The following is a 15,462-nucleotide window of genomic DNA, read 5'->3' on the forward strand; positions in this document are numbered from 1 at the left end:
CATGGATACCCCGAAGATACTTTGCCATCTCATCTGCTTTAGGACTGAAACGTCCTATACGTGGAATAGGGGCTAAGTCCACACACCCCGGATGGGTTCTGACATAGACAATCTCAAATGGGCTTAAACCTGTGGTTCTGTTTTTTGATCTGTTGTAGGCAAATTCTGCCTGAGGCAATGCCAAATCCACTGCTTCGGCTTCGTTCCTGCCAACACCTTAAAAGGTTTCCCAAACTTCGTTCACCACCTCAGTCTGGCATCCGTCTGGGGTGGTGGCGCTACTACTGAAATTCAACTGCGTTCCCAGTTTCCCCCACAGGCTCTTCCAGAAATGACTGATGAACTTAGTATCACGATCTGAAGTGATGGATCGAGGAACACCATGTAAACGCACAATCTCCTTGAAATAGAGATGGGCAATCCGGTCAGCATCCATAGTCTTTCTGCAAGCTACAAAATGAGCCATCTTGGAAAACCTGTCAACCACAACAAGATAGAATCAGAGGCCCTTTGGGTGCGGGGTACCTAGTACAAAATCCATGCTGACATCGAACCAAGGAGCTTCAGGAACAGTAAGGGAGTGTACAATCCCGCATTGGTGAGAACTCCCTTAGATCGCTGGCACACATAACAACGGTCCACATAATGGGCCACATCACTAGTCAACTTGGGCCAATAAATTCAGAAGAGATAAGGGCCAATGTCTTATCTCGGCCAAAGTGTCCCTCATTATGGAGTTCACTTATAATTTGCTGCCTCAATGAACAATCTGGAATGCACAATTGTAATCCACGAAACAGATACCCATTATGCAAAACAAATCATGACGTGACCCTCAGTTACCTCCTGAAATATCCTTCCAAAGGAAGGATCATCTGCATACATATCTGTGAACGTCTCAAATCCTGCAACTTTAGTACTCATGGTGGTGAGAAGTAAGGTACGACGGCTCAGGGCATCTGCGACGCGGTTCAAACTCCTGCTTGGTGCCTCAGCGTAAAAGTGAATTCTTGCAAGTATGCTACCCACTTGGCATGACGTCTACTCAGCTTGTGTTGGCCATTGATGTACTTCAAGGCCTCATGATCGGTTAAACAGAATAAACCCCTTCTGTACTAGGTAGTGACGCCAATGCTTCAGGGACTGAACTATGGCATAGAACTCCAGATCATAAGTGGAATAATTTTTCTTTGATCCCGATAGCTTCTCACTGAAAAAAGCAACCGGACGACCTGCCTGACTCAGAACACCACCAATGCCAACGCCAGATGCATCACAATTTACCTCGAACTTTGTCAAAATCTGGAAGTGCCAAAACTGGAGCCTCGGTCATCTTCTGCTTGACCAGTTGAAAAACTGGCCTCTGCCTCCTCAGACCACTGGAAATCACGCCCCTTGAGGCACTCTGTGATAGGGGCGATCAGAGTACTGAAATTTCTAATGAATCGACGGTAAAAAGACGCCAAGCCATGGAAACTTCGGATGTCATGTAATGTTCTTGGTCTGGGCCACTCCAAGACTGCATCTATTTTTGACTGATCTGCTGAACACCATCAGTAGACACAACAAAACCAAGAAAAGTCACAGAAGTAGTGAAGAAAGAACACTTCTTTTGATTGACAAACAAGCACTCCCGTTTTCAGCATCTCAAAAACAGCACGGAGGTGATCGAAGTGTGAAGTCCATGTCGGACTATAAACGAGGATATCATCGAAGTAAACTACAACAAATTTCCCCATAAAAGGCCGCAAGACCTGATGCATAAATCTCATGAATGTACTGGGCGCATTGGATAACCCAAAAGGCATGACCATCCACTCATACAACCCTTGTGGCGTTTTAAACGCCGTCTTCCACTCATCTCCAGGCCTTATTCTGATTTGGTGGTAGCCGCTCTTAAGGTCAATTTTTGAGAAGATCTTAGAAACCAGATAGTTGATCCAACATATCATCTAGACGGGGAATTGGAAACCGGTACTTCACTGTAATTCTGTTGATCGCTCGGCTGTCAACACACATACGCCAAGAACCATCTTTCTTTGGCACTAACAGAGCAGGGACTGCACATGGGCTCATACTCTCTCGGATATAGCCCCTCTCCAACAACTCTTCCACCTGTCGCTGCAACTCTTCGGCCTCCTTGGGACTGAGGCGATATGCTGGTCGATTTGGCAAACTTGCCCAGGAACAAGGTCAATTTGATGCTGAATATCCCTCATAGGTGTAGTCCAGGAGGAAGATCCTCTGGCATCAAGTTAGAGAATTCTGCTAGCAACCGCTGCACCTCTACTGGTAATCTGTATCCACGTCTACTGCATTGTTCTCGCAAGGTAGCAAGGCATAGACCACGTCGCCATGCTCAATCTCATCTAAAAACCTGGACATAGAAAGCAGATTAGTATTATGGTTACTGGGGTAGGAGTAAGTCCTTCCCGCCGGGGTGCCAACACAATCTTTTTCCCTTGATGCTAAGGGAATATGTATTCTTCCGTCCATCATGAATGACACTGCGATCATACTGCCAAGGTCGACCCAACAATATATGACACGCATCCATAGACACAACATCACACCAGGCATTATCAAAATATTTCTACCAATTGAAAAAGACACCAGGCATCGCCTATCAACTGTTACCTCACTGTCTTTATTTAGCCATGACAACTTGTATGGCTTAGGATGACGGTCCGTCTTCAACTGCAATTTCTGGACAACCTCCTCACTACATTCTCACAACTGCCGCTGTCAATGATCATTTTGCAGACTTATCTGCAACTGTGCAAGTCGTGTGGAAAATATTGGTTCTCAACCAATCGTCCCCTGAATCGCCCTTGGGGGTAAGTAGACTCTTGCGAACGACCAGAGTCTCATGACCATCTCCATACAGCACATCATCAGTCTCATCATCGTCATACACGGGTTCGCCAATCTCCTCATTCTCGTCTTCCACGTTTTCCTCAATCAACAAATTTTTGCCCTTTTGACTAGCAGGCTTCCTGCAATCAGTCGCCCTATGCCCTTGTTCACCACAACGAAAACATCTAATAGTAGGGTTAGAATTACCCTGCGGTGGCTGCTGAGCAGGACGGACTCTTGAGGGCGAACTGGTCGACTGTTGTGATCGCTCCTGATCACTGGTCTCCTGTTTTGCTGTTTTTCAACAGCAAGTGCACGCTGGTATGCTTCCGAAACACTCCACAATGAATGAAGGCTGAGGACATCTTGCAAGGGTGGCGTAAACCCCCCAAATATCGCGCCACCATCTGCTCCTCCGTCTCAGATAATCGTTCCGGGCGACCAATTGGTAAAACTCCTCCGTGTAATCATCGACTGATCGCGCGCCTGCCTCAACGCATGAAGTCGCTGAAATAAGGTTTGCGTGTAGCCGAAGGGAAGGAAGTGGCCCTTCATCTTCTTTTTCATCTTCTCCCAATCAGTGATCTTGGCTTTGCCCTGTCTTCTCGTGAACGTCGTAACTGTTCCCACCACGCAGATGCTCTGCCCTTGAGTTTGATGGCGATCAGTTTCACTTTCACACGATCGGGACTTCCTTATATTCAAAAATACGCTCCACTTCATTAATCCAATCCACGAATCCCTCGGCCTGTAATGTACCAGAAAACTCAGGGAGATCGACCCGAAAACCGAGGTCTCCATGACGCTCCTCCCGACCACGGTGCTCCCGGAATCCTGCGCCCCGGAATCCCTGCGCGATTGTGATATGGGTTTTTTCGAAAGTGGAATTTGTATCGTGATCAGAGGCCTCACGATCCTCTAAATCCTGCGCCGCTAGGCGCTGGGTTAATTCTGCGACTTGCCTCTGCAAATCCGCAATCATCACATCCTGAACGCTGCGATCACGCGTTGGGCTTCCTCATTCGAACCTGCTCACGACGACCACGACCACGACCTCCAGCCATTGAAACTGGTGAAATTTCCCAAGAAGATGTTGAAGCTCTGATACCAACTGACGCCAGACATAGTGATTATCCTGTAGGCTAGCTCCGACAGACGATTCACAAGAGAAAATTCGCCCAAAAACCAAGAAAAAAAAAGTCTCTAGGGTTTAATAAAATATTATAAAATCAATAACTGTCAAAAGCAGTCCACAAGCCGGACTGTTATAGCTAAAAAAATCGTCTTTATTCGAATTTTGCCAAAATAGCAAAAATCGTATTTATTCGAATTTTGCCAAAAATAGCAAATCCCGAAAATCACTCTAATTGAAATTCGAAATAAAATAAGCAATCTCCCAAAAATCCGTCTAAATCGGATTTAAATTGACTTCCTAATTAACAATCGAAATATTACCATAAATAGTAAAAAATAACTAAATCTAGTGATTCGAGGGAAAACGGCAGAATTTGAGGTTGAAAAAAAGGCCACATGGAGCGTAGCTCAATGTGGAGAGCGTGCGCGTCGAAAAGAGCTTTCCGGATTGGGGTCTTATGCGCGATTCTGACACCTGTAGCCAAAGTTATGGCCAAAAGACTGAAACATACTCAAAACGACCCCAATAAGGAACATGTCACAATCAATTCCCGCCTTTGCGCTGATCTGCCAACTCATGGTATCTCAGCGCCATCAACGTGCAATCTGACAGCTCAGCATCATCTGTCTCAGATCCCCCTGCATCAGAGGTATTGGCTGAGACATTCTGAGTTCCGACTGTTACAAAAGCTATGACTAAATGTAACCAGTGTCTAACGTCCAACCTATTGAGGAACCAGATAAGATACATTGTTCAACCTCCCATGCAATATGGTAAACATTCTCGTGTTAACTTCATCACCAGATAGTCCAAACAATCTAAACATGGTGTTGTCAGAGTCTCAAAAATGGATCGACAGGAAGGGTCGTCTCGGTTCCATGATTTGGGGCGGCATTGAGTTGAGTTTGCGGCTTATTGTGGAAATGGACGCCCAACAGTTGTCTGCAAGATTTTGGAAATGGACGCAACTGCATCATTGATAACTAACCTTACATATAACATGCACAGCCTTTCTACAAGCATGTAAAGGCCAAAATCTCTAAGTATCTTACAACCAAAGAACCGTAATGACCGGTAGATAAAATAATCCAACTGAACGATCAAAAGTTGGGAACTGCTCTATTACTTTCATGATATGTTTGGGGAGTAAAAATGTGAATTCTAAACAAGAAAACGCTTTCTGCAATTGAACTCACTAACATAAAATTTTCACTCCATTCACATTCAAAGATATTGAGTGCTAAGAGATTATACCTGCAATCCTGATTGCAGAAGTTTGTCATAATTGGCAGTCTCCAATGTATGCTCCACATCCTGAGCAATGGTGTGGATTCTATTCATAATTAGGCTGACATCGAGTAGTGGCATCTCATCCTCAAAATCTAAACGAGCCTCAATCTCAGTAAGCATATCATCTACAAGTTCAAAGATGAAGTATACATGACGATAGTCTATAGATGACCATTGAAACTAGGTGAGTTTTAGTCATACACTGCATTGGTTGTCTTGTTTCTCTGTAATTGTTGAGAAACTTAATAAGTTTTCCCGAAAATATCCCCAAAATGAAACTAAAAGACTCTTAGTTTGACACCAACCAAACAATCTTAGTGGTTAAGGGATGATTGTTATCCTTAGGGGTACCGGGTTCAAGTATTCGTTTGCAGTGATATCTGAGTGTTTAGTGTCAAATGATTAGGAGTCTTTCAAACAGATGCTACCTTATAATTACATAAAAATAGTTTCTCATCATACTCCGAGCATCAGGAGATAGTTTATCGTGAAGCAGAACATATACTTGAACCGCAAGAGCTAGAGCTGGTGCTGCAGTCTCCTGGGTTGGTCCGCACAACTCTGCTAGCCCTGTGGGAGATTTCTCATCTAGTAGTTGTCGGTTCGTTGAAGATGACTTTGAGTAGCCTTGAAATTGAACACTGGATTCTAGGGGTGTTCAATCGGTCGGTTCGATTAACCGACTGAACCGAATTACTCAAAATTCATTAATTGAATTTCCTTTTAAAAAAAATTCTAAAATTTTCCCGTGCTTTCATGGTTTGGTATTGTTGTTGGATCATTTAGAGGTGATTGCCATTATACCTAATATTCCCTTCTTTGAAAAAGAAAATAAAAAAAAAGTGCAATATTTATAGCAGCAGGCTAATTGTTTGAATTCAGAATCATGATTTTATTCACTTCAGTGGAGCAATCCAACTCGTAACGGGGAATTGCTGTTAGGATTGTTGTTATTGTTATCATTATTGTTTTCTTATCTGGATAATAAATTTATGTATACACTGAGATTTAAAGGATGGTACGATCCAATAATAAAGGGTCATCTTCTTGCTTATTGCTTATCGTTATGCTTGCATGGAATAGCATTACTCCGGAAGTTCAAGTTTCATACACCTTGAGAATAGGTAGGGTTATCATTATGTCATTATATTCTTGACTCTATTTTATTCTAGAAAAGAAGAAACTGATTTTAAAATACTTCTTGTTAAGATTGGTTGAAGATAAATTTCCATCGATGGAGTTTTAGAAAAATGTCATTGTGTCGTTAAAAACTTAATGACAAACTAATATAATTGAATATAAAATCAATGTTTGATATTATAATTTAACGACAAAGTAATATAATTGAATATAAAACCAAAGTTCGATATTATAATTTGAGAAATTAAAAGTTTAATGATATAAACGAGTTAACCGATAAAGTTTAGTGGTATGTAGTTTATCCTTAATTTTTATTGTCTTTTTAATGTGATTTGTTGGCTTGTTGCCGTACTTGCAAACATAGTCGGGGTTCTACTTTGATTAGGGTCGGGACTAGAACGTTGGAGGTCCTGTGCAAATTCTTAAAAAGATGCCATTTTCCGTAAAGTGAGTTAGACAAAAAAAAATGAGATAAGCTTTACAGTTGTAGCACAATACAATTATTGGTATTTCTCATATCTTCCTTCGAACAAAGCTTTTTGGGCTCATTTTTGATAGTTTAATCATCTACGGTAATACCAATAACCTCATTGTGAACTTTTTGGAGCCTTTACTATTTCGGGGCCCTATTTCATCGCGCATATTGATCATGTCTAGCCCCGCCTCTTATTTTGATGAGTTGAAGGGAAAAAATTGAAGGAAAAGAGACGTGAAAAAGAAGATGAAGGGATAAAATATGAAAGCTCAAAAGGAAATTTCTAAGGGGGCGTTTGGATGGGGGAATGTGAGATTCCCCCGGGAATGGAATCCACATTCCCCCGTTTGGTTTGGCCGGTAATGTCATTCCCGGTAATGTTTTATTACCAATAGTGGATTTTTTGGGGTATATTACCGGGAATGTCATTACCTCCCTTCCCTTAGGTATTGTAACATTACCGGCGTTTTGGACTAAAATGCCCTTAAATTTTTATTTTTTTTCAAAATATCATTATTCTGTCATTGAATAATAAAAATTCTACGAAGGTTAAATTACAAATTTATCCTTAAATTATTTTAGATTTACAAAAAAAAATCTATAATTAAAATTTTTTATGAAGTTCAGGGGTTAAAATAAAATTTTACCCTTTCATTAAACATTTTTTTTATATTTTTAATTTTGTAAAAAAATTATATAAATATTATTAATTTAATTTTTTGAAGAAAATATATAAATATTTTACAACTTGTAATATTATACAAATATATAATAAGGACAATTTGGTCAAATATACATTCCAATAATCTTTTATTCCTTTAACCAAACACAGTAATCTTACATTCCTGCTAAACCAACCAAACACAAAATACAACATTCCCAGTAATCCTATTCCCTGGTAATCTTTTATTCCCACTGGTAATCTTACATTCCGTGAACCAAACGCACCCTAAGGGTAATTGAAAAGGTTTGACATGTAGCAATCGAGGGGAAGATGGTAGAGAAGAGAATAAATAGATACCGGATTAGAAGAACTGTCCTGTAATGGGTCTCTATAAAATTCGATTCATATTGATTGATCAATAAATCAAATATTAATAATTAAAAAAATATTAAGAGTTAACTTTAAAAATTGAGATCAAATTAAAATGAAATATAAGAGTCGTAAGTTAAATTTGTTATTATGTCAATTTTATTAATTATCCCATCACCTATCAATCAATTTTAATTAATGTAAATATACATCCTGATTAAATCTCCGATCTCATATGGAACCTGAGCAAAAAGATTTAAAATCAAACTTATAACAATATGAAGTAAAGAAAACTAGTTCATTAAGAAGTTGGTAAACTTATGGCGGATTGAAGGCGCCATTCTTAGTTAGTCTCCGGTTTTCAGCTAAGAATTATTCTAAAGAAAAGCATGGACTTCACAATCCTACTAACATTGGAACAGTTTCCAGTCGGGAAAATGATAGAACAATGAAGCATAGAAAGGATCGATCCTCAGTGCCTTTGCTATAGCCTCAAGGCCCGGTATTTTGGACGAAATCGACGCAAGTGCGACATGTTGAAGTTAGGCACGAAATGGGGGGAAGTCAAAAAAATGTTGTTCTTTTTTGATTTTTTTGGCTAATGGGTGGCTTAATTTTCAAATGTAGGCACCGAAAATGGGGAAGTCAAAAGGGGTTGATATTGTTAATTTTTTGGCAATGGTTAAATCACACATTTAATCATTGCACTTTAGGGTATTTTCAAAGATTAGTCCCTAAGCTTCAACTATAAATACCCTAGCTCATTTAGCTTCAAAATCATCCCAAAATCCCAAATCATTTCTTTCTCCCAATACTAGAGAGCTTTCTTGTGAGTAGTGAGTGTTTTGTAAACACCTGTAAATTTTCTCTCTTAGTAAAAGATCTGCAGCAGTCCAGAGACGTAGGCACAATTGGCTGAACTCCGTTATCAATTTCGGGTAATATTTTTCCGCTTTTATTTCGCATTCTCACTAATCTGGTTATAGGGAAATTACTCGTACTCGGTTTATTTCCCCAACAACTGGTAATCAGAGCTTTTGGTTGTGAAATTTATCAATTTTTTGTAAGGTTACTATTCATTACTATTCACATGAGTAGTGAATTTCGTGAATAGTAAATATTTTTGTCGGTGATACGAATTTGTCGACAGAGGTGTTCTAATACATGATAGTTTGCAAGAATTGTCAGAAAACGATCCAAAGAAGCCAGATTCGAGTGGGAGCGATGGCTGCAGACGAAGGGAATGTGAAAATTGAAAAGTTCGATGGTGCGGACTTTGGCTTCTGGAAGATGCAGATTGAAGATTTTCTGTACCGGAAAAATCTATATCAATCTCTCTCAGGAAAGCAACCATATGGCATGAAGAATGAAGACTGGGCTCTTCTCGACAGACAAGCCCTCGGAGTTATCCGTCTAACGTTATCCCGCAATGTTGCTTTCAACATAGCAAAGGAAAAGACCACGACGGGTCTTATGGCGGCTCTCTCCAGTATGTATGAGAAGCCATCGGCCTCAAACAAAGTTCATTTGATGAGGCGATTATTCAATTTGCGGATGGCGGAAGGGGCATCAGTGGCTCAACACCTAAATGAACTCATCACAATCACAACCCAGTTGAGATCAGTGAAAATTGAATTCGATGATGAAGTTCGAGTTTTAATTCTCTTATCATCTCTACCAGACAATTGGAATGCTATTGTTACAGCAGTCAGCAACTCGTCGGGAAACAACAAATTAAAATTCGACGATGTTCGGGATCTGGTATTGAGTGAAGAAATTCGACGGAGAGAATCGGGTGAAGCATCAACCTCCTCATCCTTGCACACGGAGTCTAGAGGGAGAACTTCATAAAAGAATTCAAATCGTGGCAGATCGAAATCCAGAAGGGGAAAATCAAGAACGAGAAAGAAAGATTTTACCTGTTATAATTGTGGTAAGAATGGTCACTTTAAAAGAGATTGTCGAGCACTGAAGAAAGATACTGGCATACAGGAATCTGCCAACATGACAGAGGAGACATGTGATGCCATGATTCTAAGCGTCAACAGTCCGATTGAATCATGGATCTTGGATTCAGGGGCATCTTTCAACTCCACCCCATGCCGAGAAATCATGGAAAACTATGTCAGTGGTGATTTTGGGAAGGTTCATCTAGCTGATGATGAAACCTTGAAGATCGTCGGAAAAGGAGACATCCGATTAAAGCTGCCAAACCAGACCACCTGGACGCTGAAAGGAGTGAGACATATTTATGGCCTCAAAAGAAATTTGATTTCTGTAAGACAACTTGATGGAGAAGGATATAGCATAACTTTTTCAGGCTGTGAATGGAAGATTACCAAAGGAGCACTCGTCATTGCTCGTGGTAAGAAGACTGGTACTCTCTATGTAACCTCAAATTTAGAGAATATCATTGATGCAGCAGATGCTGATGGGAAATCAAACCTATGGCACCAAAGGCTTGGCCATATGAGCGAGAAAGGGATGAAGACACTTTTGTCAAAAGGGAAACTGCTAGATCTAAAGAATGTAGATGTCGGACTATGCGAGGATTGCATCTTTGGCAAACAAAAAAAAGTCAGTTTTGCAAAGATTGGCAAGACACCCAAGGCAGAAAAGTTAGAGTTGGTTCATATTGATGTATGGGGACCATCTCCAGTTCCATCTCTTGCAGGCTCACTATATTTTTGTCACCTTCATCGATGATTCTACAAGGAAGGTGTGGGTTTATTTTCTGAAGAATAAATCAGAAGTCTTTGATATATTCAGAAAATGGAAGGTCATGGTGGAAAATGAGACTGGTTTGAAAGTCAAGCGGTTGAGGTCTGACAATGGAGGAGAGTACAGAAACAGTAGATTCAGAGATTTCTGCGCAAACAATGGGATCAAGATAGAGACAACAGTTCCCATGACACCGCAGCAGAATGGCGTAGCAGAGCGCATGAACAAAACTCTGAATGAACGTTCCAGAAGTATGAGGATACATGCCGGATTGCCCAAATTTCTATGGGCTGAAGCTATCAACACTGCAGCTTACCTAATCAACCGTGGGCCCTCAGTTCCTTTGGATGGTGGAATACCAGAGGAAGCTTTGAGCAGAAAAGAAATAAACCTTTCACACTTAAGAGTGTTTGGTTGTATTTCTTATATACACATAAACTCTACTGAAAGAAGTAAACTTGATACTAAGTCAAACAAATGTGTCTTTGTTGGTTATGGTGGTGATGAGTTCGGTTACCGATTTTGGGACTATGAAAATCGGAAGATCATCAGAAGCAAAGATGCCATTTTCAATGAGAATGTGATGTACAAAGACAGATCAACCATAGAATCAAGTAGCTCCAATACCAAAGCTGAAACAAAAGAATTTGCTGAGTTCGAGGAGATTTCTGGAAATGATGTTCAAATCAGTCCTGAAACAGTTCAAGAAGAACCAGGCACACCAGAACTGAGACGCTCCTCCAGAATTCCTAAACCAACCCAGCGTTATTCGCCTTCTTTGCACTACTTGTTGTTGACTGACAATGGTGAACCAGAGTGCTATGATGAAGCAATGCAGGTGGAGGATTCAGTCAAGTGGGAGTCTTCCATGAAAGATGATATGGACTCGCTTATGTCAAATCAGACGTGGGAATTAGATGAATTACCACCAGGTAAAAAAGCGCTCCATAACAAGTGGATTTACAGGATCAAAGAAGAGCACGATGAGAGCAAACGCTACAAAGCAAGATTGGTTGTCAAAGGTTTTCAGCAAAAAGAAGGTATTGACTATAATGAAATTTTCTCTTCAGTCGTAAAATTGTCTATAATCAGATTGGTGTTGAAAATTGTAGTTGCAGAGAATTTACATCTTGAGCAGTTAGATGTAAAGACAACTTTCCTTCATGGTGATTTGGAGGAAGAAATCTATATGAGGCAGCCAGAAGGCTTCATACAGACAGGCAAGAAAAACCTAGTATGCAGGTTGAAGAAGAGCTTGTATGGTTTAAAACAAGCTCCTAGACAGTGGTACAAGAAGTTCGATAGTTTCATGAGTAGCAGTGGTTTTACCAGATGCCAAGCAGATCATTGTTGTTACATCAAGAGGTTCGACAATAACTTCATTATTTTATTATTGTACGTTGATGACATGCTCGTTGCAGGCTCAGACATGCAATAGATTATACACTTGAAGCAAAAATTGTCGAAGCAATTTGCAATGAAAGATCTGGGCGCTGCAAAGCAGATTCTTGGGATGAGGATCAAGAGAGACACAAAGTCGAGGACTTTGATGTTATCACAGGCTGAGTACATCAACAAAGTACTTTCCAGGTTCAACATGTAAGATAATAAACCAGTAAGTACACCTTTAGGTGTTCATTTTATACTCTCTAAAGAACAGTCACCAAAGACAGAGGAAGAACGTGCACACATGGTGAAGGTGTCGTATGCCTTAGCAATTGGAAGTCTGATGTATGTTATGGTTTATACCAGACCAGATATTGCTCAAGCAGTGGGAGCTGTTAGTAGGTACATGAATAATCCAGGCAAGGTACACTGGGAAGCAGTCAAATGGATCCTCAGATATCTGCGGGGTACCACAAACAAATCACTTTGTTTCAAAGGTGGAGATAAGATACTAACAGGCTATGTAGATGTTGACTTAGCCGGAAATGTCGACATCAGAAGAAGTACTACAGGGTATGTCTATACTATAGGAGGAACTGCAATGAGTTGGGTTTCTCAACTACAGAAGATAGCTGCTCTCTCCACAACTGAAGCAGAATATGTTGTTGTTACGGAAGCCAGCAAGGAGATGGTTTGGCTCCAAAGTTTCTTGGAAGAGTTAGGCAAGAAACAAGAAAATAATGTCTTGTATTGTGATAGTCAAAGTGCTATCCATCTAGCAAAGAATCCGTCTTTTCATTCCAGGACGAAGCACATACAATTACGATATCATTTTATTCGGTCTCTTCTGAAAGATGAGATTTTGAAACTTGAAAAGATTAGTGGAGCCCAAAATCCGGCAGACATGTTGACAAAGACGGTGACCACGGAAAAACTGAATTTGTGTTCAACTTCAGTTGGCATGCTAGAGTAACAAGACTAGAGAAACTGTTGCATTGATCAGAGGTGTGAAGACAGATTCAAATCAGTCTTCAAGTGAGAGATTGTTGAAGTTAGACACCGAAATGGGGGGAAGTAAAAAAGGGGGTGTTCTTTTTTGATTTTTTTGGCTAATGGGTGGCTTAATTTTCAAATGTAGGCACCGAAAATGGGGAAGTCAAAAGGGGGCTGATATTGTTGATTTTTCACAATGGTTAAATCACACATTTAGTCATTGCACTTTAGGGTATTTTCAAAGATTAGTCCCTAAGCTTCAACTATAAATACCCTAGCTCATTTAGCTTCAAAACCATCCCAAAATCCCAAATCATTTCTTTCTCCCAATACTAGAGAGCTTTTTTGTGAGTAGTGAGTGTTTTGTAAATACCTGTAAATTTTCTCTCTTAGTAAAAGATCTGCAGCAGTCCGGAGACGTAGGCATAATTGGCTGAACTCCGTTATCAATTTCGGGTATTATTTTTCCGCTTTTATTTCGCATTCTCACTAATCTGGTTATAGGGAAATTACTCGTACTCGGTTTATTTCCCATGCGACACTTGCAATCGAGAAATCGGCACTTGAGGCACCCGAAACAGAAACAAGTAGTGCAACCTTTGCAAGTAGGAGATCGAGGGCAGCCCCTGCAACTCTTCCTGCTTGCTCATTCTTCATCAGCTTTGCAGGTGATTCTGAAAAACAAACATTAAACCAACAATTGCAAAGCTACATGTTAGGGACTTCATCGAATTCAAAAACCAAATAAGCGATGTTGAGAACTTACTTTTCATATGGCCAGTTAGCACACCTCCACTTTTTTGCATTCAAAGCATCATGGTACGTACGGCATTCCTCATCTGTCCGGAGTCGAAACCTGTGTTCTTTCTTGCAGTTCGTGCAACAAATGAACTCGTCGCGATGGAAAAGGCGCTTAGCTCGCAAGCTCGTTGGCTCCGTTAGATGCACGCTTGTAGTATTTCAGAAGAACAGTCCTCCATATTGGAACTTTCTTGCCGTTCATCCAAATGTGATTCTTCCATTTCCTGGTTCCTTCCTTCCCAGAATGTTTCTCGAAATCATAAGGCGTCAATATCTATGGTTTTCAAGAATTCACCGTAAAACATGTCAACCAAAGAAGTGGATCTCAGAACCAATTGAATTAATGCAAGTTCAGCTCCAAAATTGATGAACTTAGGGGGCAAACCACAACAGAATGTTAATAGTAACCTCTTAAATGCATACAGTTAAAACAAATGAAGAAATTTGATTTAACATTGTTAAAATCAATTATCAGTTTCATGTATATGAGGTGTAATTGAAGTTCATCAAATTCATAAACAAAATTAAGTGAAACAAATGAATGATCAATTCTACATTCTCTCAAGTACCCAAACACCTATAATTCGTTATATTTCTTCTATTATTTCATTATTACCTACTAGTTAATACTAACGTTTTTGTTTTGCAACAGTATTATTTTCTAACGACGAAACACTTTAGAAAATGAAACAATGAATTACCTTCATCACAAACTGGAGTGCATTCACAAGATATCAAAAATTGGCCATTGGTGAAAACCCTAAGCTTCCCAATGGTATCACCATATTTCTTGCTGGTGCACCCACACTTGACCTCAATGAAATCCGACTCTTTTCAATCCTTCCATGTCTTTCAACTCTTCTTCGGTGAACATATTTGATAATAACCTCAAAAAAAAAAAACTAACGACAATGATTTTTATTAAAAAACAGCCAAAAAACCTGAAGATTTTGTCGGCTGACAAGAATTTGAAGAAATCCAAGTATGGAATTTTGATGTTTTTAATGTATAGCAAGCAGATAAAAGGGTTTCCTTCAATTTATTTAAATGTGTACTAAAATTAAACCTTAAAGGAAGACATGTGATGCCCGAGATCGAATTGCTGGTTCTATATAAAAAAAGAAACCGAAATTCACTCACCCAATACATGTCAACAAGCATGCAACGAAGCTAAAACGTGTAAAAGATGAGAGAAAGAGAAGGGATTTAGTTTGGCAAAAGGATAATTTACAAATATTTAGAGTTTCTTAGTTGCAGCAACTTGACCCAAACATATTATATCAATCAATATAAATGTTTACGCAAGGACGAACACATGATTTTATAGTATGATATAAATTTATAAAATTTTAGGAAATAAAAATATATTATCAATAGAAAATACAAATTAAATACTTAAAATATTATATAAAAAATTTAATAATTTTTTTATTCCTTTACAACAAATATCAGAGAAACATTTTAATTGAATTTTTATTTAAAAACTGTTGAAAGATAAGTAGATTGGAGTCACTTATTACTTAAAACAGATTACATTGATTCCATCATAAATTTACTTTTTTTTACTACTATTATATTATCTTTTAAATATCAAATTTTGAAAAAAAAATGGATTTAGTAGAGATGATATTG

At 39.4% G+C, this 15,462-nt stretch overlaps 1 pseudogene; it reads right to left on the bottom strand.

The window, feature by feature from the left end:
• Positions 1 to 8,421: 8,421 nt before the first annotated feature.
• On the bottom strand, positions 8,422 to 14,787 carry LOC120219263 (annotated as a pseudogene).
• Between the last annotated feature and the right edge of the window lie 675 nt (positions 14,788 to 15,462).

Source organism: Hibiscus syriacus, unplaced genomic scaffold (assembly GCF_006381635.1).
Source record: "Hibiscus syriacus cultivar Baekdansim isolate YM2019G1 unplaced genomic scaffold, ASM638163v2 tig00110206_pilon, whole genome shotgun sequence".
Lineage (NCBI taxonomy): Eukaryota > Viridiplantae > Streptophyta > Magnoliopsida > Malvales > Malvaceae > Hibiscus > Hibiscus syriacus.